Below are 26437 nucleotides of genomic sequence, written 5' to 3'. Positions count from 1 at the left end.
ATAATTCCTTTTTGACAGGTAAACAGTCCCCTAAAGGGTCTCTGTCTTGCTCCAGGCCTCATTCTCTCTTAATTGAAGGCCCTTTGGCCAAATTATACCCCACACCAACTAGAAAACTTTTCCATTGCCCTTTCCTGTATTTAAAGGGAGAAGTGTCTTACCGCCATGCATATAAACATTCATTATTTTTGAGGCCCTTTTTTAAATGTTTTTGCCTGTCTTTATAAATTGTTTATCATTCCACTATCCCAGAAGGGCTGGAGGCCATAGCAAGGGCACGTACTCTTCTGGGACCCATTATCCAGATTGTCCATGGATCAGATAGCTGTCCAGCTAACATGTGACTCATTTGAGCCTAAACTTCCACCAAAAAACAAAAACCCAATAAGGTATAGCAGCATACCTTTCTGTTGACTTTTGGTTTTATTACCGCTGGTCTGTGTGATTTCATTAATTTGCAATCTGGAGACCCAAACCCTCTAAATAAGCCATTGTTGCAAATGACCCACATCACCTCAAGTGGGTAGCCCTTTGGAAAGGATATCCCAGTTTCACATCCTAGATAACACTGCCCCAATCCAAGACCTCACTGTTAGGAGGTGAGCCCACGGGTACTTATGAGCTGCCTCTCCCAAGGCACAAATTGGACATAGGACGTTTTTGCTTTTCTTCCTTTGATATTAGGGTTCCTATTATGGTTCTGAGCATACTGTCTGCTTAGCCCATGATCCAGCTACAGTCTTTGTTCCCTGCCAAAAGGTACACTCCTACCCTCCCATGCTTGTAGGGAAATCTGGTAGAGGTTACTATTTTCTTCCTTTCTAAATATTAGTGGAGGTTATTGCTTTCTCCTTAGGCACTTGCCTCATATCAGTAAAATCCTTCAACCCTCTGGGGAGAGAACTAGGTACTGCCAAAGACTTTTCTTCCTCTCATTTTGATCTCCCACCATGACCACCACAACCATTCTTTTCCTCTTGGCTACCTGATATCACTAATCTGTACATATACTTTACTAACATACCATTTCATACCCTGCAACAAAATAACTGCTGGACCTACCACCTTTCAATACTTTCAATACTTTTTTCAATACTTTTTTCAATACTTTCAATGTATTTTACAACTCTACCAAGATATTGTTAGAAACCGCAAAAACTTCAAATCTATTTTCTTGGCTAATGGCCTCTTATGCCATACTCTCCACTAGAATCACCTCGAAGTTCCTTGATATGATGCAGTTGTATTAATTACATTTTCTTATTTTCTGTATTCTTGCTACTCTGGCATTTGTGGCTTTCATCCTGGCAACACTGCCCCTTTCCAGTACTAACTAATTTCCAGAGATAGCAAATGACTCCCCTGAGAGTGAGTCTTTGATATACACCCTCTCAATCCTGAGTCCCCACCCACAACCATCTCCTTTATCAAACTCAGTTTGATCAAACACACCAATGCAGTATTCCCATTGCCCTAAATCACTGCAGGCCCAGGCCCCAGACAACTAGGGACCACTCCAATAGGCCAGAGACCAACAGAATTATTCAAACTATCCAATCCTAAATTTATGTAGTGTACCTACCTGCTTCATCTATTCCTTGCCACAAAACCCCAGCAGAGGCTCTGGGCCTTGCTCTCCCTCTCTGCCTCCTGACTAGCCATAGTCCTCTATGTGGCCCTGCATGGCATAGTGAGCCCTGCCCTCTGGTTCTGGGGGTCTGTGGTATTAACTTTCTTCGTGACAATCATTTTCTCTGTCTTTGTATCTTAGAACAAATCCCAGGACAAAAGTGAACACACTAAGTCATTCTTTTTATTAACTGCCCAATACTCCATCCTGTGAATGTACCCACAATTTCTTTAGCCAGTCCCCTGTTTAGGACCACATGTATAAGAGCAAAGATTGTGAACGACCTCTTTTCCTTAGGTGATGTATTTGGGGGATATCTGTAGTTATTAAATATCTTCTTTTCCAGGGCACCTGGGTGGCTCAGTGGGTTAAGCCTCTGCTTTCAGCTCAGGTCATGATCTCAGGGTCCTGGGATTGAGCCCCACATCAGGCTCTCTGCTCAGCAGGGAGCCTGCTTCCCCCTCTGTCTCTGCCTGCCTATCTGCCTACTTGAGATCTTCTCTGTCAAATAAATAAATAAAATCTTTAAAAAAAAAATACCTTCTTTTCCTCTGGCAGAAGAAATGATCATCTTGCTGCATGTGGGATTCTTGGGTTGCAGACCTTTTCTTTCCTTAGTGTGTAACTATTATGTCCACTTTCTTCTGGATTCTGTTCTTGCAAATGAGAACTCCAAAACCAGTTTTCTTTTATTTTTTCCCCTTTCTTGAGAACTCACTCTTTATAGCTGGAAGGTTGTCATCTGTGATATTTTTTTTCCCTCCTATCCTTAGAGTTCCATAATTTTAGCAAGATACCTGACAAATCACTCCTCCCCCACCTTCTTCATCACTTCCTGGATCTTCTATGAGGTTTTTCAATCTGAAGCTTCAAGTCTTTTTTCAGCTCACAGAGATTTTCTTTTAGTATATGTTTGGCTTCTCCTTTTCTTTTTTCCCTTCTCTAAATTACCAGATAATTGCATGTAAGGTCTACTTTGATCTCTCCTTCATAGTCTTATCTTTTCCTTCCTGCTTGTCTTTTTAAAAAAATCCTAGAACAGTAGCTAGCACCTAGAGAGTAGGTGCTCAGTAAATACTTGCTTTGTTATTTCTACTGTATACTTGGAGATTTTGCATTTGATCTTTGAAGTCACTAATTCAGGCCTGACTATAATCATCAAAAGAGGCTTTTTAATTATTGTTTTATTCTCTTCTCCACCTTAACCCTTTGTTTTGTTCGGTTTTTAAACATTTGCAGATTATATTAGAAAACTATGAAAGCTCCATTGAGGCTTCCATTTGAAACTTCTGTTTCATTTAATTGATGTTTGCCCAGCCTTACTGACGTTATATATCAATAAATCTATTACAAAGGTAGTTAGACTTCTCTCCAACGCCTTTTACATTTTACAAATTGTTCTTCCACCTTGTCCTGGCTAATAGTATGTGTCTTTTGGTCCTATAAGGTGCTTTTACCATACAGTGGATCAAAGAACACTTAAGCCAGTTGTTTACTTCCCCTCAAATTGATCCCACTTTTAACTGAAGTCATTCCTGATACACCCATGAAATGCCTAGTTTTAAAAAACAGAAATAAATGCACATACTTTGACAAAGCCCTAAACCTATGTTTAATAGCAAGCCTGAATAGCATCATAGATAAGCTTTAATACTTTTTATGAAGGCTTTTCTTTATAATTAATTAAGGAAACAGTAATGGGGGGAAAAAGAAATCTTCCTTTCAAGTGAAATATTTTTCCTATTCAGCTTATACTAAAAAGCCCCATTATTTAAACTGAATAAAAACATTTAAAGATAGCTTTGAAGACAAACCCTTTAACTGTAACAATTGTATTAACAGATAAAAATAGCTTCAAAATGAAGACTCTTGAGGAAGGGACACAAAGATGTAAAGCCTCCTATTGGTGAGGCACCAGAAAACAAAAACCTTGAGCTCTGTTACTTAAAATCTGACTGAGACAATGACGGATGATCGAAAAAGTCTGTCTTCACAAGTTAATCTGATTTATCTTTGAAAGAAAAGTTACTATCTCATATTGGAAAGAAAAACCTCAAATTAGATATTAAACTTATGGCTGCATAGTTTCAATGCAGAAATATTTCATATTCAGAAATTGTTCATTTATATACTAACACTTGGTTAGTTCTATAAAAATGATATAACTACTGAAGATTAGGAAAGCTAAAGACCTTTGTCTGAGTTACAATTTTTATAAACATATATTTACTACTTTTGTTTTTTTAAACTTAATTTTTTTTCTCTGTATTCAGGCTTTATATACTTAGCCTGAATTTTTAAAACTTTTGAGTATCATTAGAGCAGTAAACTTAAAAATCAGCCAAATCATGCCAGAAACAAAACTGGCAAAAAGTCTGGCCTGCTTGGGATATTGCCTTTCAGAAAGTGTGACAGGGAAAACTAATTACAGAAAGGAAAATAGTCACTTTGCTTGGTATTGTGATGAAGTTTGTAGATATCTAAAGATTAATTCCAGTGCTAGGATAGGATTGGTTCTTCTGTTTTAACTCTGGAAAAATACTAAATTCAGGAGACCTATCTAACAAATCTCAGTTATGAATATGGCTTTTCGTCTTTGCAAAGAAATATGTACAGTCCTGTGCTGCCTGGAGTCCTGATACTAACAAGCTTGTCTGTCTTATTAGCTATATCAGGAACATCCTCACACACAAGAAGTGTAGTTGTTTTGCTAGTTCTTTACTTTCTGTTTTTAAAAAAAAATTTTTTTAATTTTAAAAAGTTAGACAAAAAATAGAAAAAAGGGGGCACCTGATGGCTCAGTTGGTTAAGGGTCTGCCTTCAGCTCAGGTCATGATCTCGGGGCCCTGAGATTGAGTCCTTAGTCTGACTGATTCCCTGCTCAGCAGGGAGCCTGCTTCTCCCTCTCCTTCCACTCGTGCTCTCTCTCTGTCTCTCTCTCTGAAGGAAGGAAGGAAGGAAGGAAGGAAAGAAAGACAGACAGACAGACAGAAAGAAAGAAAGAAAAAGAGAAAGAAAGAAAACCCAAGGGAAATAATAAGACAAACAACTGTATTGTGACCCTTTTTAATTCTCCATTCATAAGAGTCTGCAAATGGCTTATATGCTCCTGACTAACCACATCTGTTTATCCTTACAAGGGGACTTGAAAACTTTGTGCTAGTAGGTTAATAACAGCTCTCTCAAAGCTTTTTAAGACATAAAATGTCACAGTCCTTTAGTAAGCTTGTTTGGTTTGTTATTTTGTCATTAAAAACACAAGGGAGTGATACTTAAAACCAGGTTAAAACAAAAAGCTTATGTTTTTATGCCCTCACAGTCTGTCTGATTATTGCGTAGGGCTGGTAGCCTTAGGGCTGGCCAGTGGTTTGTTCCAAGGCAACAAATGATTGGCTCAAATGATTGGTACAAGCCACTTCTCTTTTGTTCATCTCATTCTTGGTGGCAAGAGTTAGCAATATCACCAAATTAGAGCCTCTCAACACCTTCCTGTTCAAACAGCAGCAGGAGCTGGAGAGCCACTACTTCCCAGATGGCTCACACTCAAATCCAACTCTCTTCACCCTGTACAGTGACATCATCCACTGTCGTATGAATCTGTGCATTTTCTATATAAATACACTGTTAACATTGTGCTAAAATGGGGAATAATCCTTCTAAGTCTTTGATAATTGAGTCATTAACTTTTTTGTACAATTTTAGTGTTATATGTATTATATATGCAAAGTTTTGTTAGAGTTTCGGTAAGAACTATGAAAAAAGAAGGTATTCCAAATAACTCAGTGGTGATTACTATGAACATTAAAGAATGGCAAGATTATCAAAAAGTAACCTTGACAGTTTCATAAAGAAATAACTAATAATAAATGGACTGGAAGTCAGAAGACCAGATCCTTAATCTTAGCTTTATGACCAATTAAACATATGAATTTGAATAATATTTTTACTTCCTTTTTCTCATTAGTTAAAAAAGAGACAGAAAATTGGAATAGAAAATTGTTAAATTTATTCCTGCTCCAAAATCACACATTGTAATATTTAGAAAGTATTTTAAAATGGTATTTACTGTATGAAATGTTATATTCAAGATTAAATGAAGTTCATTGAAGGCAAAGTTGGAGTGTCTTTATTTTTGTTTTATGAATTATGTCGTACTGAATGAACATTCAGAGTTTAATGGCATGAGCAAACATGCTGTTTTGCCTAAACTAAAACTTTAGTTCCCATCTACATTATGATGGAACTGCCACTGCTTAGCTGTTAGATTAAGCAAGTTCCTTAGCCTTCCTGAGCTAGTTTCTTCGTTTGAGGAAAGGGAATATAATACACCTTACAGAGTTATAAGGGCAAATGAAATAAAGTTCTGACCTATAAGAGGTGTAGAGTGAATAGAACTCCTTTTACTTAAAATCTCAAGATTATTGGGCTCTGAGCTATTGTCAAAATTCTCTCAAATTTCACCTACTCAGAACATGGTCTGCTCATTCATTTTGCCCTTCTCTCCCTCCTAGAACGTATAAGTACTCCACGAGGTCAGGAATTTTATCTCTTTTGCTTATTGCTGTATCCTTGGCACCTAGTGTGCTGCTCTGCTTGATGAATAAAAGATGCAAAAAATGTATATATATTTATTGAATTAGCAAACAACACCATTACCAATCACCTAACCACCAAACAATTCCACTACAATCTGTAAAAGATAAGTGATCAACTGATTGTGTTTTTCTTACAACTTACTAGGTATGAAATTTTAAGTATTATTAAATATTAGTGAATAGCTTGCGCATTACATTCATCTTCCAGTCTTCTTACAGTGTCAAAGAATCCTATTCTCACGGTTTCTATTGCCTGCACACCCAACACAGATCCTCCCTGTATCTTTTAGACAACGGCTATATATAGCAGACTTGCTTTGTCAATCTCAAAAGCTAAACAAAATCAGAGGAGCTTTATGAAGACTTGCGTTCAGATTTCTTTATGTGGTCCCCTCCAACTGTAGCCCATTCCCACCTGGTAATATTATCGTTAGAACTTCCCCATTGCCTTTGGCTCTAAAGTTCTGGACCTTCTCTTATGTCCCCTCATTATGGAATAATGACAGATAAATCTGGGAATTTTACATATTTCAGGTCATTGATTATCTTTATGCCCAGGAAGGATCCAAGAAAGGCAAGATGAAGACTGACAGTCTCACATGATTACAAAGGTCAGGAGAATATGGTAAATGAGTGAAGGGGTGGGAGTAACAAAGATCAAATATGAGATTTATAATCATATCCTTTATTTTAATTGCCTTTTGGTATAAGCATGTAACATAAACATATATTAGAGATTAAATTTTCTGATGTAAAATTCAAATATCCAATTAGATGATATTTTGGTTATTATATTTTTCTTGTATAATCCATTATTTTGTTATCTTGAACCAGAGAAAGGTGACATTTTTCTTCTGTATCATCTGGGAGCAATATTAATTTTCTTCAAATTAATAATGTGAAAGTTTCTCAGAGATAGGATCTTTTCTTTTTTTAATTTCAAGTTATCATTTAGTGTAGTATTGGTTTCAGGAGTAGAATTTAGTGATTCGTCATTTGCAAATAACATCCAGTGCTCATCCCAACAAGTGCCCTGCTTAATGCCCATCACCCACTTAGCGCATCTCCCTTCACTTCTCCCCTCCCTGACCCTCAGTTTGTTCTCTATATTAAGAGCTTCTTATGGTTTGCCTCCCTTTTATTTCATTTTTCCTTCGCCCCTCACAGATAGGGTTTTCCAAAACATAAATTCCTTGCCCAGCTTTTTTGCATATTTAAAATATCTGGAGGCGGGCCCCTGGGTGGCTCAGTGGGTTGGGCCTCTGCCTTCGGCTCGGGTCATGATCTCAGGGTCCTGGGATCTAGTCCCACATCGGGCTCTCTGCTTGGCAGGGAGCCTGCTTCCTCCTCTCTCTCTCTGCCTGCCTCTCTGCCTACTTGTGGTCTCTGTCTGTCAAATAAATAAATAAAATCTTAAAATATCTGAGCTGTTTATTGAATTCAGTTCAGAATTAGTTTTTACACTAACACTAAAAACTAAATAGGTTTTTACCAAAACACTATTTTTTAAAAGATTTTTATGTATATCAGTATTAACTGAGAAAAGGAAAACTGATACAAGTTTTTTTACTTTTATGAATTTTAAATCAAATAACTTTTTTAGAATCAATTCTTAGGTCCACAAAGGGTAATCATCACTTAAATTTCTGAGAAATGATTTCTGCATATGAAAGTAGGCCAGATTTTTCCTGGTTAAGTGAGTTTCCCAAAGGCACAATTTGATTAGAAATAAGATGAATAAAGTGAATGAATTGTTGGTGTAAGTGGTTGTGAACACACTGTAGAAAAATAGAGTGTGTATAATGTCAACCAAAGACCCAGTCTTCAACTAAATCTTCATTGATGAGTTTAGCTGACACTTTCCCTAGATAACACAAACCAATTTCTTACAAACACCTGCACCCCCTCAACCACTCAAAACACCTTCAGTCTCACACCACAACTATTGTGCCTACAATCCCTCAGGAAAACATTGACATGTATTCTGTGGTTCAAACCATGGTAATACATCCATTTCACAGTATTCATGGCCACATTCAGGACACGTTCTCTTTTTCTAATTTAAATTTAACCTCCCCACACACTGAACTATGAAATACATGTATGCTGGGGCACCTGGGTGGTTCAGTGGGTTAAAGGCTCTGCCTTCAGCTCAGGTCATGATCCCAGGGTCCTGGAATCAAGCCCCACGTCGGGGGGCTCTCTACTCAGCGGGGAACCTGTTTCCCCCTCTCTCTGCCTGCCTCTCTGCCTACTTGTGATCTCTGTCTGTCAAATAAATAAATAAAATCTTTAAAAAAAAAAAAAAAGAAAGAAATACATGTATGTTGTATGTAAACTGCCAGCATAGATTTAAGTTTTGTAAAGCAAGTCCAGTGTGAGCACTGACTTGGTAGAGCACCACCTGCATCCCTGTACCCACTTCACTCAACACAAAATAATTTCCTGATGGGCCCATTACTGGTGTGATACTCAAAAGCTATTCAAACACTTAAAACCTTCCAGACACCACAAACGACTAAAGCTAATAGGGTGATTTTATATCTTTTATATCTGTACTCTCATTGGTAGGTGTGGAGGCCTACAAATGATTTAATCTTTCTGCTCTAGTCAGCCTTTTTATAAACCCATTCCTGGCAAAAGCTTTTCATGCCAAGACTTTTTTTTTTCTAGCTTAATACATTTTACACTATTAACACTACTGTAATTCCAGCCCTTGTTTCCAGTCCATTAAGTTTTTCATCAAGTTAACTTTGTCATTAACATGTCTTTGCTATTCTGGTCATACTTTTTACTGTGGTTTGTTTCATAATAGCTTCTTAAGTCATGTAAATTTAATACAGTGTGCATTAGTATTTGGTGTACCGTACTTGTCATATAGGAATAGTCTCCTTCCACAATGACATTGCTCTTCAACTACTCCTGAAACACACAGCTCCCTCAATCCTTCATTTTCTCCTTTTGAGTGCAGAGAAAAGCAGTGTGATGTGATGATAAATGGCAACTCCCGGGCAATGTTAGAAAGACATCAGGTAGTGGTGGCAGTTGTGATAAACCTGAGAACACCTGCCCAAGGGCAGCCAGCTTTCATGAATCAGGATTAGATTTACTTGAAAGCCCAAAATAACAGAGCTTAAATAAAATACAAATGCTTTTCTCCTGATAAAAGTCCAGGAAAGCAGTCCTCAACCAGTATGTCATTAGGAAATAAGGCCCTTTTTTTTTCTCACTGCCCTCATACCCCTGTACAGTAGCTTCCTCCTTGTGATTCAGCATGGTAGCTCTAGCCATTATACCCACATTCCTCCCAACAAAAAAAGCAAAAGGAAGAAAGCATGCTCCCTCCCTCTGAGGACACTTCTAAGTTCACATACCACTTTCACTAAGTGGTATGTGAACTTCACCTATTAGCCAGAATTCCTGGCCACACACAACTGAAAAGAAAGCTGGGTCTTCAGGTGGCCATGTGCTCAGCTCAAAACCAGGAGGTCAATTACTGTTAACAAAAAGGAAAACAGACCCTGGAAAACAACTAACTGCCTATGCCACATGATTACTGGGCTCCAGCTAGTTTAGACCATGTGCAAATGTGGACCTACTGAAATGAAATGCTAATTACTCAAGTGAAAAATCCATATTTTTATGTGAAATAGTACAATTTTTTTGATGTTGGCAAGTGATTCAAAAAAATGTTCATAGCTTGAGGATCAAAATATCTGTGGTCTACGTCCTAAGTGTATTACTTGTGCTTATATATGTAGATAAGAGTATAGAAAATCATGAAAAAATCTGCTACATGTCTTCATTTTGCAACATTTATGCAAAAGGCAAAAGAGGATTTATCATGACAGGAGGAAGTTGCAGGTATTAACACATGTTTATCCTCAGATGAGACACTCACCAACTCCTTACTACGTATTGACACAGTAAAGAGCTATATCCATCTTAACTTGTGGCAGGGGGGAGGAGGGATGGAGTGACAGAGGGAGAGAAAGAATTTTAAGCAGGCTTCATGCCCAGTGTGGAGCCTGATGTGGGGCTCCATCTCACCATCCCAAAATCATGACCTGAGTTGAAATTAAGAGTCAGATGCTTAACTGACTGAGCCACCCACATACCCCAAAGTAGTTCTGAATATATTTTGAAGGTAGAATTGGCAGAAAGGTAGAGATGAATCAAAGATGACTCCCAGATTTTTGACCAGGGCAACCAAAAGAATAAAGTTGCTATTAAATGAGACCGGGAACACATAAGGGGGGAAATATCAGGGACTGTATTGTGGACATTTAAATTGGAGATACTTACTAGATATCTGATAGGGGAGGCCCAGTAGGCACTGAGCTATATAGGTCTGGAGTTCAACAAAGAGTTACAAGCTGGAGATACCCATTTGGGTACCAAGAGTAGACAGACAGCATTTAAAGCCCAAGACTGGTTCAGATCATCTGTGGAATGAGTGTACAGAGATGAGAAAAGGATGAAGGGCTGAAACCCCGGCATCCCAACATTTAAGGGTCAGATGAGAGGGAACCTGCTGAAAGACCTGAAAAGGAGTGGCCAGTAAAGTAGGAAAAGAGGTGGTCAATGTGGTATCCTGGAAGTCAAGTGATGAAGCATTTCAAGAAGACAGTAATCAACTGTGTTGATTAATCAAATGATGTTGAAAGGTCAGCTAAGATAAGGACTAAAAAGGGACCGTAGGCTCATGCTCTCAACAACTACATCAGGTTCTAGTCCAGAAGAAGAGTAAGTTTCTCCAAAAAAATTTTCCTGCCAGATCCCAGTTTGAATTAGGAGTTTCTCTTTAGTGCTCCTTTGGCATACTACACTTATCTATATAATAGCATTTAAGCATTTGACAAAAGTATATCTATTATTTATTATTCCCCAAGTACTACTCTAGGCTGGCAGTCTAACAAAAAGTCAAAAATCCTTTCTCATGGAGCTTTCATTTTAATGGCAGAGGATAGGGCACAGACAATAACATTAAAAAGAAAATTTGTATAGTATGTTGAAAGTACTAAGTACTATGGAGAAAAATAATACAGGGAGGAGGGTACAGGAAATGTAAGGAGTTGTAATTTTAAATAACGTGTTCAGAAAAGTCTCTGAGAAAGGTCTCTGAGCAAGCCATGTGGGTACCTGGGAGAAGAAATATTCCTGGCCAAAGAAACAAAATAGAAGCTCTGAGGCAAAAATATGCTGGCCATGTTCAAGAAATAGCAGGGAAATTTGTGTGGTTAGATCAGAGTAATCGAAAAGGAGAGTGTTAGGAGGGAAGGAGAGGTGGCATATTGTCAAAGAAGTTGCCAGGTCTTATCCAGCAAACACCCAAGAGAGGCCAAAGGAAGAGGTAACCATTTCCTGCAGTTCTCACTAAATCAATGTTTAAACTTTAAGGCAATTTAAATCAAAATCCTACCATAGATTTTATTGGCGGGGGGTGAGGTGGGGGAAGCTGCTCTTAAAATGTACAAATGTTACTCTATGTAAACAATACAACAGTACCTGGCAAACAGTGCATGTGTTAACTATTGATATTAACACCACAATACTGCAGTAACCTACATGTTTATTGATAGGGAACTGGTTAAGTAAATTATGGTTGAGTCATACAAGATAGACATAAAAGATGAATAAACAAGTTTTCTATGGGTGTATCTCAAGATATATTGTTTAGTTAAACAAAAAGGTACACAGCAATGTGTATGGTGCTTAGTATTTGTATTAAAAAAAAGCAGGAAGAATAAGCTTTTCAAAAATTTTTCTTTTACATCTCTAGAAGTATATCAGAAAGGCATGGAAGGGCACCTGGGGTGGCTCAGGTGGTTAAGCAGCTGACTATTGATTTCAGCTTGGGTGATGATCTCAGGGTCCTAGGGACTGAGTCTTGCGTCAGGTTCCATGCCTGGCACTTAGTATCCTTGAGATTCTCTCTCCCTCTGCCCATTTCCTGCTCTCCCTCTCTCTCAAATAAATAAATTTTTATTTTTAAAAAAACCATGGATGGGAGAGGAGGTGGAGGGAGATTTTTCACTGTATGCCTTTTTGATATGAAAGTCATGTGAATGTGTTACCTGTTCGAAAACAATAATTTTAAAGCAGTTCCAGACTGATTAAATATCTAAATTCAATAAGAAAAAAACCTAAACAAAAATGAGTATATTTAGGACTTCAGAAAAAAGAAATAATTCTAGTATAAGAGGCAAAATGCAAAAAAAAAAAAAGGAAAATATTGATCAATTTAACTACATTAAAAATTTTAAACTTACGATCAACAAAATCCTCATAAAATTAAAATATAACCCTTAGATTGAGAAAAGATATTGTAAAACCTGTAACTGACAAAATTAACACAAATTAACAAGGACAATATAAGTAACTATGTAAAAATAAGCAACTGACATGAAAAGGCAGTTCAGAGAAGACATCTCAAGGGCTAAATATGAAAAGATGTTCAGTATCTCAAGGAATCCTGAAAATATACATTAAAACAACAGTGGGAAACCACTTCCCACCCACCAGACTGGCAAAAATATAAGACTTAAGAACATGGAATGTTGACAAGGATTTGGGGAAATATGAACTATTCTATAATGTGGTAGGAGGGTAAATTAGCACCACTTCAGAAAGTAAGTCAGTCAGGGTCCTCAATAGGATGCAAAAGAAACTAAATGACTAATTTAAAAAGAAAAGGTGTTTATATTTATTGAATAAATACTGAGAAGCTTACAGACTTCCACAAAGCCTGGATTACAGGCTTGGAAAAAAGAACAAAGAATGCTCTGCTGACAATCCGGAGCTAATTTATGCCAGTGAACCAGTCTGGGGGAGCCATCCATGCGTCTAGCAAGCACAATTTCTTCTATCACTAGATTCAACATCAGCATCCTGAGTGGGGGAAAGGGAGTGTGTATGGCGGGGGTGGTATCTGTTTGGCCCTGCTTTGGTCTCAGTCCTGTGCTCTAGCTGCCCAAGGGGCTGGCAAGTTATCACACACTTCAGCTTCTATAATGGGAGGTAAGCTCTGCTTCCTATGAAGCCTTTTAATAGGAACGTCCTCAAATATAGGAAGAGGATTCAGATTCAGGGCAGCAAAAAATACCAAATGTCCTTAGAAGAGAATTATCTATTCTATGACCAGCAATTCCATTTCTGAGTGTAAACCCCAGAAATTTTTCTACATGTGTACGAGCAACTATTTACTCATATATTCATTGCAACATTGTCTTCAAAAGGGAAAAATAAGAAGTTAAAATTCATTTGCAGGCAAATGGATAAATGGTTTTACTTATACAATAAAATACTATAGTGTAATTAAATGAATGAACAAGATCTATATTTATCAACATTAATAAATCCTCAAAAACAGTGGTGACAAGAGAACACATTTGCAGAAGAATACACAGTATGATAGTATTTACATAAAATGTAACCATATGTAAAATTATATATTTCGATATATATGTAATAAAATAAGAAACACATGCATGGAAAAGATACATAGCTACTTCAGGATACCTTTGAGAAGAAGAGAGGAGTTAGGGTAGTTTTAACAATGACATTTTATTTCTTTATAAAAAGGCAAATTTGGCACCTGGGTGGCTCAGTTGGTTAAGCACTGCCTTTGGCTCAGGTCATGATCCTGGGGTCCCGGGATGGAGTCCTGCATTGGGCTCCCAGCTCATGGGGAGTCTGCTTCTCCCTCTGACCTTCTCCCATCTCATGCTCTCTCTCCCTCTAATAAAAAATCTTTTTAAAAAAGGCAAATTTGGAAAATACTAGTATTTGCATAATGTACAATGTCAGTTTCACCCAGATCCCCTTGGATTCCTTAATGGACTCAATAAATCAACTCCTACACAACTGTCTGTCTCAGGTCTGCATCTGGGGAACTTGGTAACACAATCTTTTAACATAAGCTCTTACTTAGCCCAACACATGCCCATAACTCTGCCTTCCCCCTGTTACCTAGGGGTGAATGTGCATGTTCAGATATAAAGTGAAATTCTGAAATTTGTGTACCAAATTCCACCCCTCTCATATACTCCAGGACATCACTACAAGAGTTGTCTTCTTTCTAACCTCGCAAGTTTTTGCTTCTTTAATTTTTTCTGAAGTATACAAACATACTGTAAATGTCACTATCTTTAACAACAACAACAAAACCCACCAAAAACTCTCTAGATCCAATTCCCCTTTCTGCCATAACCACATTTCTTTGCTCCTTTACATTACAAAAGTCATAGAATTGTCTCAGCTTTTCTCCAATTTTTGTCTTCCCAGTTACTCTTGAAACTCACTCAAATGAGATTTTTTTTTAAAAGATTTTATTTATTTATTTGGCACAGAGAGATCACAAGTAGGCAGAGAGGCAGGCGGGGGGTGGGGGGAAGCAGGCACCCGCTGAGCAGAGAGAGGGAGATTCGGGGCTTAATCCCAGGACCCTGAGATCGTGACCTGAGCAGAAGGCAGAGGCTTTAACCCACTGAGCCACCCAGGCACCCCTCAAATGAGATTTTTATTCCTTCAACACCTCCAAACCTGTTCTTGCCAGGGTCAACCAATGGTTTCCATATTGCTAAATCAATAGTTAATTTCTGATCCTCAGTTTACAGAAGCTGACACAGATAATCACTTCCTCCACCTTGAAATACTTTCTTCCCTTGCTGTAATAAAAGCTGGGTTTATTGTTTAGCAATTACTTGTTCTCCTCACCCTTCCACTGTGGGCATTTCTTCTTAAAATTTAAGTCATATGATGTCACTTCTATACTAAAAAATACTTCCCTTAACTCTTTCATCTCATCAATTACTAATACCTTCACTTAACCCCAATGCAACCACTTTGGTTTCCTTGCTGTTCTGTGAACATGACTATCCCAGGCATACTCATGCCCAAAAGGCCTTTAGCCTTGATATTTCACCAACTAGAATGCTGTAACCCAATTGCACACACAGGTTTGCCACTTCATCTTAATATTTTGGCCCAAATGCCTCCTTGCATTGAGGTCTTCCCTAGCCACTTTAACATTGAACCTCTCTATCTCCAACTTCCCTATCCCCTTTCCTCTCTTTAATTTCTTCATAGCAGTTACCACAACATAAACACCACATATTTTATGTATTCATCTATGGTCTCCAATTAGAATGACTGTACATTCTAGAAGAAGAGAGATTTTTTTTTCATCTGTTTTCTTGTCTGTTGAATCTTAAGGGCTTGGAATATGGCAGTACTTAATAAACATTTATTAAGTGAAAGAAACCATCTGACATTCTACATATTTGAAATTTCATCAGTATACATAGATATATACTTTTTAAGATTTTTATTTATTTATTTGAGAGAGAGACAGTGAGAGAGAGCATGAGCTAGGAGGTCAGAGGGAGAAGCAGACTCCCCGTGGAGCTGGGAGCCCGATGCGGGACTCAGTCCCAGGACTCCGGGATCATGACGTGAGCCCAAGGCAGTTGTCCGACCAACTGAGCCACCCAGGCATCCCAGTATACATAGATATTTAGAAATAGATTAGAGAGATAGACTCAAAGGGAAATACAATTAAGTAAATGTCTCCAATTCACAAAGGATCTTCCAAATCTACTAAACCATTTTTTATTTATTTATTAAAGATTTTATTTATTTATTTGACAGATCACAAGTAGGCAGAAAGGCAGGCAGAGAGAGAGGAAGGGAAGCAGGCTCCCGGCCGAACAGACAGCACGACGCAGGGCTCGATCCCAGGACCGGGAACCCCGGGACCCCGGGACCATGACAAGAGCCGAAGGCAGAGGCTTTAACCCACTGAGCCACCCTGGTGCCCCTTTTTAAATGTTTTTTATTATGAAAGCAGAGTTTACCTAAAAGGAGGGGGAAATCTTCAGTTTCTTTGACTTCAACATTCTCTTAAACTTGAGCTTTCATGTGTTTTGCATTCCTTTCAATAGCTACTATGCAGGCTCTCAACATCATACACAAAACATTGAAAGCCTCTTGTTCAATGCAATAGGGTCAGGTGAGGAAGCAAACTGTGTATGCGCAGAAAATACTCTTCTGGCCCACAGAACGTTCTTCCTATCCACCACACCTGGTCGTCTGGATCCTTTGTCAGGATTCCCTGCTTGAAACTTAGAGCACAAACCCAGTGGCTACCCTTGTGAGGAGCCTGGGTCAGAACTGCAAACTGCCAGGTTATTTTTCAAGTTTTTAGAAGATAATTCCAGTTCTTGGTTTTGCTTCCTAAGCACTAACTTCTTCAGACTCCTATTTTGCTTCCCAGCTATTGGTGCCATGATCCCAACATTTAACAGAGGTTAAAGAGGATCATAACTAGACACAAGGCCAGGTAAGTTAAAAAATAATGGATGCACATACCTGACATTCATCCTCGCTCCACTCCCCAAGCCCACAGTAGCAGATAAAGAGAAATCAGTTCGTTAGACTTTGTTCTCTGCCGCATCTAGTGTGATAACGAAAAAAGTTAACTTAGATTTTACATTTGTTTTCACTGTTCTAACCCCGTCCCCCCGCCCCAGTGTTTGCAGAAAATTTTGTCCAGTTTCTTACTAAGCAGGGATGGAGCCCAAATTGGGCTTCTCTCCTTGGTTGGGTCTGACCTCCATTTTAGATGAGTTAACCCTCCGAAAAGCTTTATCAGAAGCAGGGACTCTCCCCCCCACCCCCGGCCCTTTTTCCCCCTCTCCACTCCAGCGTCACCTCGGCCAGGTTTTCCTCATTTCTCATTTTTCTACAATTCATTCCTGAGTCATGCATGACGACAACTTTCTCACTATTTACGTTACGCCTCTATATAACCTCAGGTCATGGTCGGGGTGACCAGAAATAAATGTAACAAGTCCAAAAGTCAGAACCCAGATTTCCAAAGTGGCCCGCAGTCCCTCGCAGCGGGCCAAGCTCCAGGGGTCTGGGCGCGGAGGGGCGCGGAGGCGCGCGGAGGTGGGACGCTAGCTCTCCGGCGAGCGGCTGGCTCCTCCCTCCCGCCCCTCGCGTGTACCTGGCGGCGGGCGGGGGCGGTGCTGCGCGGCGTCACGCGGCGGGGTGGGAGAGCGGGCAGGTGACACCGCGGCGGCCTCCTCCCCTTTTATAGCTCAGTCGGCGGCAGGGGCAGCTGGGGCCGCTGTGAGGAGCTCTGCACTCGCGCCGCCGCCCGCTGCCGCCGCCCGCCGCCGCCCTCTGCTCCCGCGTGTCGGCCGCTTCGGCTCCTCTCGTCGCGGGTGAGTACGGGACTCCAAGCCCGTGAGCTGGGGCCAAACTTTTCCCGGGCGCAGAGAAGCGATGGGGGAAGGGAGCGAGACCTCGGTCGCCCGGGGTCCGGAGCGGTCAGATGGAGGGACCTGGGTACGGCGCGCGGGCAGCGGGATCCGGGTGCGGGAGATCGGGGAGCCGGGCCCGGCCCTCCGTGAGCTGTGGTGAGGCGCTTCGGAAGTTCTCGCACCACGGCCTGTGGGTGCGGAGGGCGAAGGTCCTTCCCGCGGGAGGGCGGGACGCCGCGCTCACCTGTGCGCTCCCTGGGAGTCCCCCGCCGTCCCTGCCTCCCAAAGGGCCGGTGCTCCCGGGCCGCCCTGGGGCTTTGAGCCACCCGGAGCGCTCCGGCAGCGTGGGGACCCTGCTCCTTCGGGCGGGAGGGCTCGCTGGTGGGACTGGGAGAAGGACCTGCTCGACCTTGGCCACCGAGGTCACTTTCCCAGCTCCGGGATCTGACTTCGCTAGCCACCACCCACCCCCCTCGGCAACTCCCCCAATTTCCCGAGTGCCTTTCTTTCTGTTTCCTTCCCCTCTGGGGCGCTTTTGTGTCCTCGAGGCCGGAATGAACTTGGGGGGCTGCTCTCGCAGCGTGGCGCTGCCTCTTTGGCTCCCTGAGCTACACTGTGTTCCGGCGACTGCCCCTGGCTGAGGAGGGTGAATAGGACTGAGCCGTAGAACGGGTCGTGCTGGAGATGGAGATGGGAACGCCTGTTTCATCTTACAAGCTGTCGTTGGTTAGGAAAGTGGCCTTTCCCCCCTAATCAGTCAGCGCTGATTCAAACTTACCGGATGCGCAGCGAGCGCTCCTTCGAGCTCCCTGGGGATCCGGGACAGGAAGGATCCGGTCTCTCCCCGGTCCAGCTCCCTGTGGGGCTGGGGAAACACGTCCCACGCCGACTTAAGAATAGTTTTGGCGAGCCAAGCCTTTCCCTTCTTGCAGAGCTGTCCCCTCAGAAAGCGTTTTTACTTAACCCGGTACTCGCAGGTTACTTTTTGTTTCACAGCTTCCCATTTATGGTTCAACGGCTGTGAAAGAATCATCCGTACTCTGTGATTGCCTCTGCCTTCTTACTGCTCAGTTGCTTACTAATTCCCCTACTTTGTAGTTTCTGCTCCTACTACTGGCCAGAAATTGTTCTCCCCAAGGTCACCGAGGACTAGAAAAATCTTTTCCTCTGAACGGCAGGCATTTATTTAGTGTTTATGGGATGGGCACTGTTATGAGAACTTACAGTAACTCCTAATCCTCGCAGCGATCCTGTGAGGTTGAAGGATTGTGATACCTCCTAACTTGCCCCAGATCACACAAGTAGCAGGAGGGGATTCCAACTCAGGCCTCCAGCCCAACCTTGTACATGCTGCCTCACCTAGCATTCCTTGCTTCCTCCTTATTTCCCCCAGTCCTGACCTGAGTGCTTTGAAGCATCACTGACCAGGTTCCCATTCTCAGATCCCTCTTGTGTGGTGTTGTACTAGTTTAGGTTCTTTTTAATTTTTATTTATTTATCAATTATTTTTGGAGATCTCCTCTAGTTATGTGAGTTAAGATTCTGTGCTTTTCCTGTGTCTTACTTAGTTTTAGAGTAGCATCTGTCAGTTTATATTGTAATATTCCTCGTGGACTTGCCCTCTTTGGCCTCAAAGCCTTTCTAGCTAACATCATTTATGTCCGGGGGCCTGTCATTGTCCTAGTCACTCAGGTGCAAAACTCAGCTGTCCTGTCTCCTGTCACCTCACTCCGAATCATGGTATCTCTTCAACTTCTACCTTGTCTCTTCTTCCAGCTTTCATCGAGCCTTACCCCTCTCTGATCCTTCTTCCCCTGTCTCCCTGTTCCCTACCTCTGAACACTCATTTATCACCTATCATTTGTCACTTTCTCCTGTTGGGTATCTTCTCTTGTAAATGTTCCATGTCCATGGAAATATTGTAAACAGTGTAGGACATTACATCTTCAGGCCTTATGTGTAGCAGTCGCTTGGTAAATGTTTGCAGGATATGATGCAGTATGAATTAAGGTAGTGCACAGATGCGCTTGATGATGGTAGAAACTTTTTTGAAAATTTTAAGCTGGGTTTTAAGGGTGTTAGGGAATTAGCATTGGTAGACATAGATGAGCTGGCAGACATTGTGGAAGAGGAGAAAAGCCTCTGCTGGCTACGTTGCTGCAGAGAGGAATCCAGTTATCCTGGCTAAGTATTACAGTTAGTTATGTAGCTGTAGGACCATAACGGTGGATAATTATGAATCCTAATCCTACCTTAGCAAAACAAGACAAGAAACCAACATAGTAACTTACCAAAAGAAGCCATCTTTTGTTGCAAAATATAACACATACATTAAAATCCATAAAACATAAATGGAGAGATGACCCCAGTAGACATATTTAGCAGTAGAATGACTGTCTTTTTCTGGCAGGAGATGTGATGATAGCTGGATGAGACTATAGACATGCCTAATAGAAACCTTTTCCCAAAAGCTCTATAAAGGTCATGTGAGCCTGGACTAGTCCCAAGAGGAAGTGTCAGGAAGTTTGCAGAGGTTTGAAGTGAGGAGAAAAGGAAACCAAGGAGGTACCTAAAGTGAGACTAGGGAACCAAAGAGAGTTTTGACTCACTGAGCATAATTCTACCACAGTTGATATTTTGCAGTTTTGCCTTTGTCTCCATTTTTTCTAACTATTAGCTAATGTTTCCATCTGATTTCCAAATCTCATTTCCAAAACTCCCACTGTTTGTGTTATATTCCAGCAGTTGTAAATGTGATTTTGTAAACGAATCCTCTACTGTTTAACAGGTATATCACAACAATTACACAAAACCTGTTACAGTAATACTTACCTTTGCAGTTACATCACTTTATGAATCAGGGTTTGTTTATGTCAGACATTGGAATGTATGTAAAAGAAAATCCCTGTCCTCAAATAATTTGTAATTAAGTGGAAGAAATAGGACTTTTTCTATTTGCTTAATTGTTCTCCTTGGTGTGCTATGTATGCAAACATCAGTTTTAGGATATAGAAGAATGCTATTTACCAAACAAATAATTTTGGAGACTTTGTATGTATATTTACATGTTAAATTGAGAACTAATCTTGAATTTTAATCTAATACATCATATAGCATGGAAAGAAGCCTGCCAGAAATACATTTTGAGAGAGGAGTATATCCTAGATGTGTTTCTATCACTCATCCAATTTGGACCACTCACAGTTAATGAAGAAGTTGAAAATGAATGCAAATTTAGCATTTTTAAAGACTCATCTTCTAAAAAATTGAGATTTCCAGTTATACCTTCTTTAAATGTATTGAAAGCACATATTACTACATTGGGAAGTAAAATTATTCTTTGGTTAATGATAGAAGTAGTCGCACCATCATAGACACTTCTAAACAGGCTATTACTCAGATGAACTAAGTTACCATATCACATATAACATACAGGTCTGCCATGTGAAATACACATCTTCATCCATCTTGAGAAGCAGCCTCACAGGCTTTGAACATAGTAGCCTAGCTTCTTCGTCCTCTCTGATATAGGTAAGAGAGCTAAATGTAGCCAAAATTAGGGAGTTTCAGAAGTTACATATTCCACAAATATTTAAATGGGTGCCCATCTTGTGTCAAGGAAAGTGATCGGCACAATGCTAGAGCCGGGGCAGGGTGTCAGGGAGGTAAACAATTACAGTGCTGTGCGATCAACTATGAGCAGCACAGAGAATTGGGGAAGCCAAGTGGAAGAAGGTGGACGCCATTGTCCTCCTGAGCCAGAAGAAGAAAGAGTGGGAGTTAGGGCAGCAGAGAAATGAGGGGAGGGCAGGAAATCAGATTGAGGCTCAGAGAAGGCAGATGCCTTGCGAAGAGTAGAAGCAGTGTGGCACAAGTGCATAGGAGGCCTGCAGTTTGCTGAGAGCCTCTTGTGACCTGAAGGATTTGGATTTCCTCCTAAAATCTGTGGGCAGCCATTGAAGACAGGCAAGAAAGTGAAAGGCCTGTTCACATTTGAATTTTTTTTTTTTTAAAGACTTTATTTATTTGACAGAGACACAGCAAGAAAGGGAACAAAAGCAGCAGGAATGGGTGAGGGAGAAGCAATCTTCCCCCTGAGCAGGGAATCTGATGCAGGGCTCAATCCCAGATCTGGGATCACAACCTGAGCCTAAGGCAGCTGCTTAACGACCGAGCTACCCCTTCACATTTGAATTTTAAAAGCATCCCTCTGACATTTGTATCTTCACTTTTCTGAAACCTCTGCTCTTCCAGGTGGAGGCGCTCTCTCTCTCTTCTCTACCTGATAACCAGCTCATAGTTTGTTTCTCTTTGGGAAGGACAACCACTTTAGTGTTTATGTTAGATATCTTGATTATGCTCTGTTGGCATAACAATTTTGAAACAGAAAATAAGCTTTTATGACCGTCCTTGTGCCACATGTTTATGAAAAGCTCAAGCTTGCCTTTAAGTTTTCAGTCTTCTATTGCTGAAAAATTTGGCATCTTTTAGGTCTCATGATAGTGGCAATGAGGCATTTTACATGCGTTTTCTCATGAATCCACTGAGGCTGGCAAGGTCTGTACCATGATTCTCGTAGTACACGTGGGTGCGGAAGAGTGAAGAAAGGTGCTCAGGTCAAGAAAGCAGACAAGGTGCTCAGGATACACTGTTGAAGTATGTAGTCAGGATCTGAACCCAGGTTAAACTACAATGTTTAGGCGCTTCCCACTCTGCATACTAACTCTGTGGGTTGAAAATTTAGAGGATATAGGACCCACTGGGGTTCTGATATCAGATGGTAGTTTGGTGAGGGCATAAGGGCAACCTAAAGATAAACCTGATTTAGATTTTTTTAGGGTCAGTGGTAGAAATGGGAGAACTAGAAAAAGAGGGTTTGTCTAGTAGTTCCTCATGTAAATATAGCCGCTTCTCATTCCTGTCCCAAATTTCTGGGTTTTGTCTTAATAGCACATTTGTGATGTACTTGTTTGTTTATTACAATCAAATGATACAACAGAGACAGAATAAGGACAGTAAAGGGTGCTCATATTTAAGGATGACTTATCCTGTGTCTGTCCAGGATAAGTCATCTGCCCACTCCCCTTCTTATCTTTTTCCTGACTTCTCAGAGCAGACAGTGCAGTGTTGGCTTCTGTGGGTTAAAAAGATTTGCATCTCAGAAGCAAGCAAATAAACAAACTAGTATTGACCTCACATTTTAATTCCTCTGCTGTTTTTCCTTCACTTAACCAGAAGGCACCTGCTTATACCTTTGGCCTCTGAAATTCTAACAGGTGTGACGTTAACTTGAAGGAAATTAAAGGAAGGAGGTAGAAGTGACATTCCTAGGAAACCAGAGTCCAGATACCGATTATTCAGTAGTTTAGAGTGAGTTCCTGTGTAAATGGAGAGTGGAATTAAAAAAAATAATGTTGCAGGAAGTACTATTCATTGTTCAAAGGGAGAAAAATAAATAGGTAGTAGATAATACTTAACATTGAATATAGCTCATGTTTCTTAAAAAATTCTAGGTTGGGGGACGCCTGGGTGGCTCAGTGGGTTGGGCCGCTGCCTTTGGCTCGGGTCATGATCCTAGGGTCCTGGGATCGAGTCCCGTATCGGGCTCCTTGCTTGGCGGGGAGCCTGCCTCTCTCTCCGCCTCTGCCTGCCTCTCTGCCTGCTTGTGTGCTTTCTCTCTCTCTCTTTCTGACAAATAAATAAATAAAATCTTTAAAAAAAAAAAAATTCTAGGTTGGGCATAGGCACTTGCCATTTCTCTAGGTAAAAGACAGTAAGATGCTGTCAATTGCATATGGTTTATCCTAATGAAAAACAGTTCTCTTGACATCTGACAGGTTGACCCAGTGAGCTGAGCCTATACTCTTCATTTCCCCTTCACGCAGTCTGTGTGTGGCCAGGTCTGGTGAACACAGGCTGCTGGTAGCTTGTTCCCTGATCCAGCTGCTGGGTTAACTGGCTCAGCAGCAGTCTATTGTGTTTATCATAAACCTGTTGGTGCCAGTTACACTTGTTATTGTGATGAGATCATTAAAATACCAGTAATGGTTGTGTCAGTCTATGAGATGCCAGTGCAAGAGGAAAGGGTATTGTTTCTGTGAAAGGAATATTGAATTCTTTAGAAAGAGTCCATAAAAGTGAGCGACAAAAAAGTGGTCAGGAAAACTGTAAAAGATTAGAGAGAAAATTATAAACATTAGAAAGAAAATATCATGACCTTGCTTTACAAGTTTATTGTTTTGTCTTTGTTTTTTTAGTTTTTAGTCCACTTAGAAAATTAAAACTGGAAATTGTAGAAGATAAATTCTGTGTTTTCTGTAAGAAAAATTGGGGGGAGGAATTCTTCGAGAAAAATGTTGGAATTACTTTGGGAAATTGGGGAATTAATGCATATTTATGTACCTTAAGGTAAAGTAAACATTTATGGGTATACACAATTTTTTGATTCTTCAAAGTTTTTTTTTTTAATTAAAGATTGATTTATTTGAGAGAGAGAGTGCATGCCTGGTGGGAAAGGGTAAAGGGAAAGGGAGAGAGAATCCTAAGCAGACTCCTTGCTGAGCATGGAGCCTGATGTAGGGTTCTTTCCCACAACCCTGAGATCATGACCTGAGCCGAAACCAAGAATCAGATGCTCAGGCCCAAACAATTTTTTTGATGAACCAACTAGAACCAGTCAAAATTGCTGCTGCTGTTAGTCGGACTCTAACAGTTGATGCCATCGCGTAGTAAACAGTCACAGCCTTTGCCTCTCTTGTTACTTCGAGGGCCTACATTAACAAAGGACAACTTTGGCATTGGGAGTATGAAAAGCAGGGCACATGGAGAATTTTTTTCTTTGCTTACCATATCATGCTAATGGCACATAACCCATATTTCTTATTTTTAAATAGACATTTAGCGACCGTATAACATTCAAGTTTATTTTAATAATGTGTACCAGTACATAGATCCTAGGGCTGATTTCTGTCTCCTTTAAGTGACCTCTGTAAAAACTGAAAGCAAAAATTGAAAAAAAAAGAAGTCCATAGTATAGTATTAGCTAGAGTCTATTAAACTTAATAAATTTCTGAGTGTTACTAAGCTAGACCAGTTGAACTAGACAGGGTGTAACTTATTCTAGATTTAAATACTCATTTTAGAGGTATAATAATTATTTTCTGAAGAATTACAAGTTAGTGAAAAAAGATGAAACTTGTAAAATAGAAAAAATAAAAGTACATTTTTAGAGTAATAACATTTATTGAATACTTGCTATATGCCAGGCATTAGAATGACTTTTACATATGCCTTATCTCATTTAATCTTCATAGGAGCCCTACTGGGAAGGTTATATTGTTTCCATTTCCTGCTTCACTCCCACCGGGTTATTCCTCATCATTGTCCTTGCACCTAAGGGGTGAAGAGGTAGAGCCTTTGCTGGGACATGAGCATATGGATTATTATTAACATGTTAAAGTGTTGTGACCTGGAAAGGACCTCCATGATCATTTAGGCCAACCTCCTCCATGACAGGTGAGGAAACTGACACCCAGTAAAACCAAGTCATTTAGCCAAGACCACAGGCCTGTTGGTCATACTGGGGCCAGAAACAAATTCTTCTTATCAGAGTCCAGTGCTTTTCTAACCTTCTTGTTTTTTTTCGTTAGCCTTACTCTGAACACGACTTTACTACTGAATTTTGAAGTACCTGAATCACCCCACCCCATCTTTGTCTACAAGTAACAATATTGATTACTCCATGTATCTTACTGTAGAATATGAATGGGGCAAGGGTCATATTTCCCCTTGTGTTACATGTGGAAAACCTGAAGCTCAGAGCAGCACAGTGATGTCCTCAGGCCCATGTATTATAAAACCCAGCCCCAAGCTATGACTTGTAAAGGACGTGAAAGTGTAAATGAAATGTAAAGGAAGAAAAATACATTATATTAGCAAAGATGATTAAACCATCTAAAAAAGTCTAGATTCTCATAATGATAGACAATTATACCTCACATGAGGTAGAGCAGGGCTTTTTAATCTAAGGATGGCCTATGGATGGAATTCAGAGGGTCCGTAACTGTCCAAAACATCAGATATAATTATGTATACATGTGATCAGAAAGATGGCCCTATAGCACTTGAGTCTCAAAGGATAAAAATTATCGATTTAGGAAAGACATGAAATAATATATTTCATAAATAAAATGCTTAATAAAATTTAACTGTGTACATGCACCATGGAAAAGGATTTGCCTTTAATGTGAATGTGGAATTAAGCATATAATGTCGATGTGACCCAACTCTGTAGGCTTTATCCATGTTACAAGGATGCAATTAGTACAAATAGTTGGACCCTCGAAGGAAGATATCATTTCCTGCATGCATGATAAGTTTTCATTTCCATTGTCCCAACTCTCTGGGAATAAAGGCCTCTACTTATTCTTGAACTAAACATTGCCTATTTGCTATGGGCTGGACACTGGAGATGTAAGAATATAGAAGTCACTCTCCTCATTTCTGTCTTTATCTTATGCCCACATTCAAATTTGCAGCAATTGTGTCAGTTACATCCACAAATCCTATACTGAATCTCTCTACTTCAGTAAACTCCTAAGCGTTCTGTCTCACTACAGTCAATTCTTTACTGAGCACCCAAGTTAATTTTTAAAAACATAAGTCCTGTCACTCCTTTGCTTAAACTATTTGGTTTAAAAGCCTCCAATGAGAGTTTCCATTTTGTAAGATGTGGACTTTGAGAGATAGATATGTTTGCACAATGATATGAATATATCAAATACTGCTGAATAATACACTTAAAAATGGTTAGGATGATAAATTTTATGTTATGAGTATTTTACCATAAGTTTAGAAAAGGAAAATAAATAATCTGCAACAACAACAACAAAAACCTCTGGTGGTTTCCCCAGATGGACCTAGAATAAAACCCCTGCTCTTTA

General features: G+C 40.2%; 1 protein-coding gene across 1 annotated transcript in view; it reads left to right on the top strand.

Annotated features, from left to right (window-relative positions):
• The first annotated feature begins 17361 nt into the window (after positions 1–17361).
• LOC111156963 (ELOVL fatty acid elongase 7) overlaps positions 17362–26437 on the top strand; it is a 73506-nt gene continuing 64430 nt past the window's right edge. The window contains exon 1 of the mRNA XM_022518144.1: positions 17362–17456. The gene's annotated coding sequence lies outside the window, so the exon portion shown is untranslated. The remainder of the gene's footprint in view (positions 17457–26437) is intronic.

Source organism: Enhydra lutris, unplaced genomic scaffold (assembly GCF_002288905.1).
Source record: "Enhydra lutris kenyoni isolate GAN:26980312 unplaced genomic scaffold, ASM228890v2 scaffoldscaffold50, whole genome shotgun sequence".
Lineage (NCBI taxonomy): Eukaryota > Metazoa > Chordata > Mammalia > Carnivora > Mustelidae > Enhydra > Enhydra lutris.
Note: the sequence above shows the minus strand (reverse complement) of the source record. Positions and strands in the feature narration are given on the sequence as shown.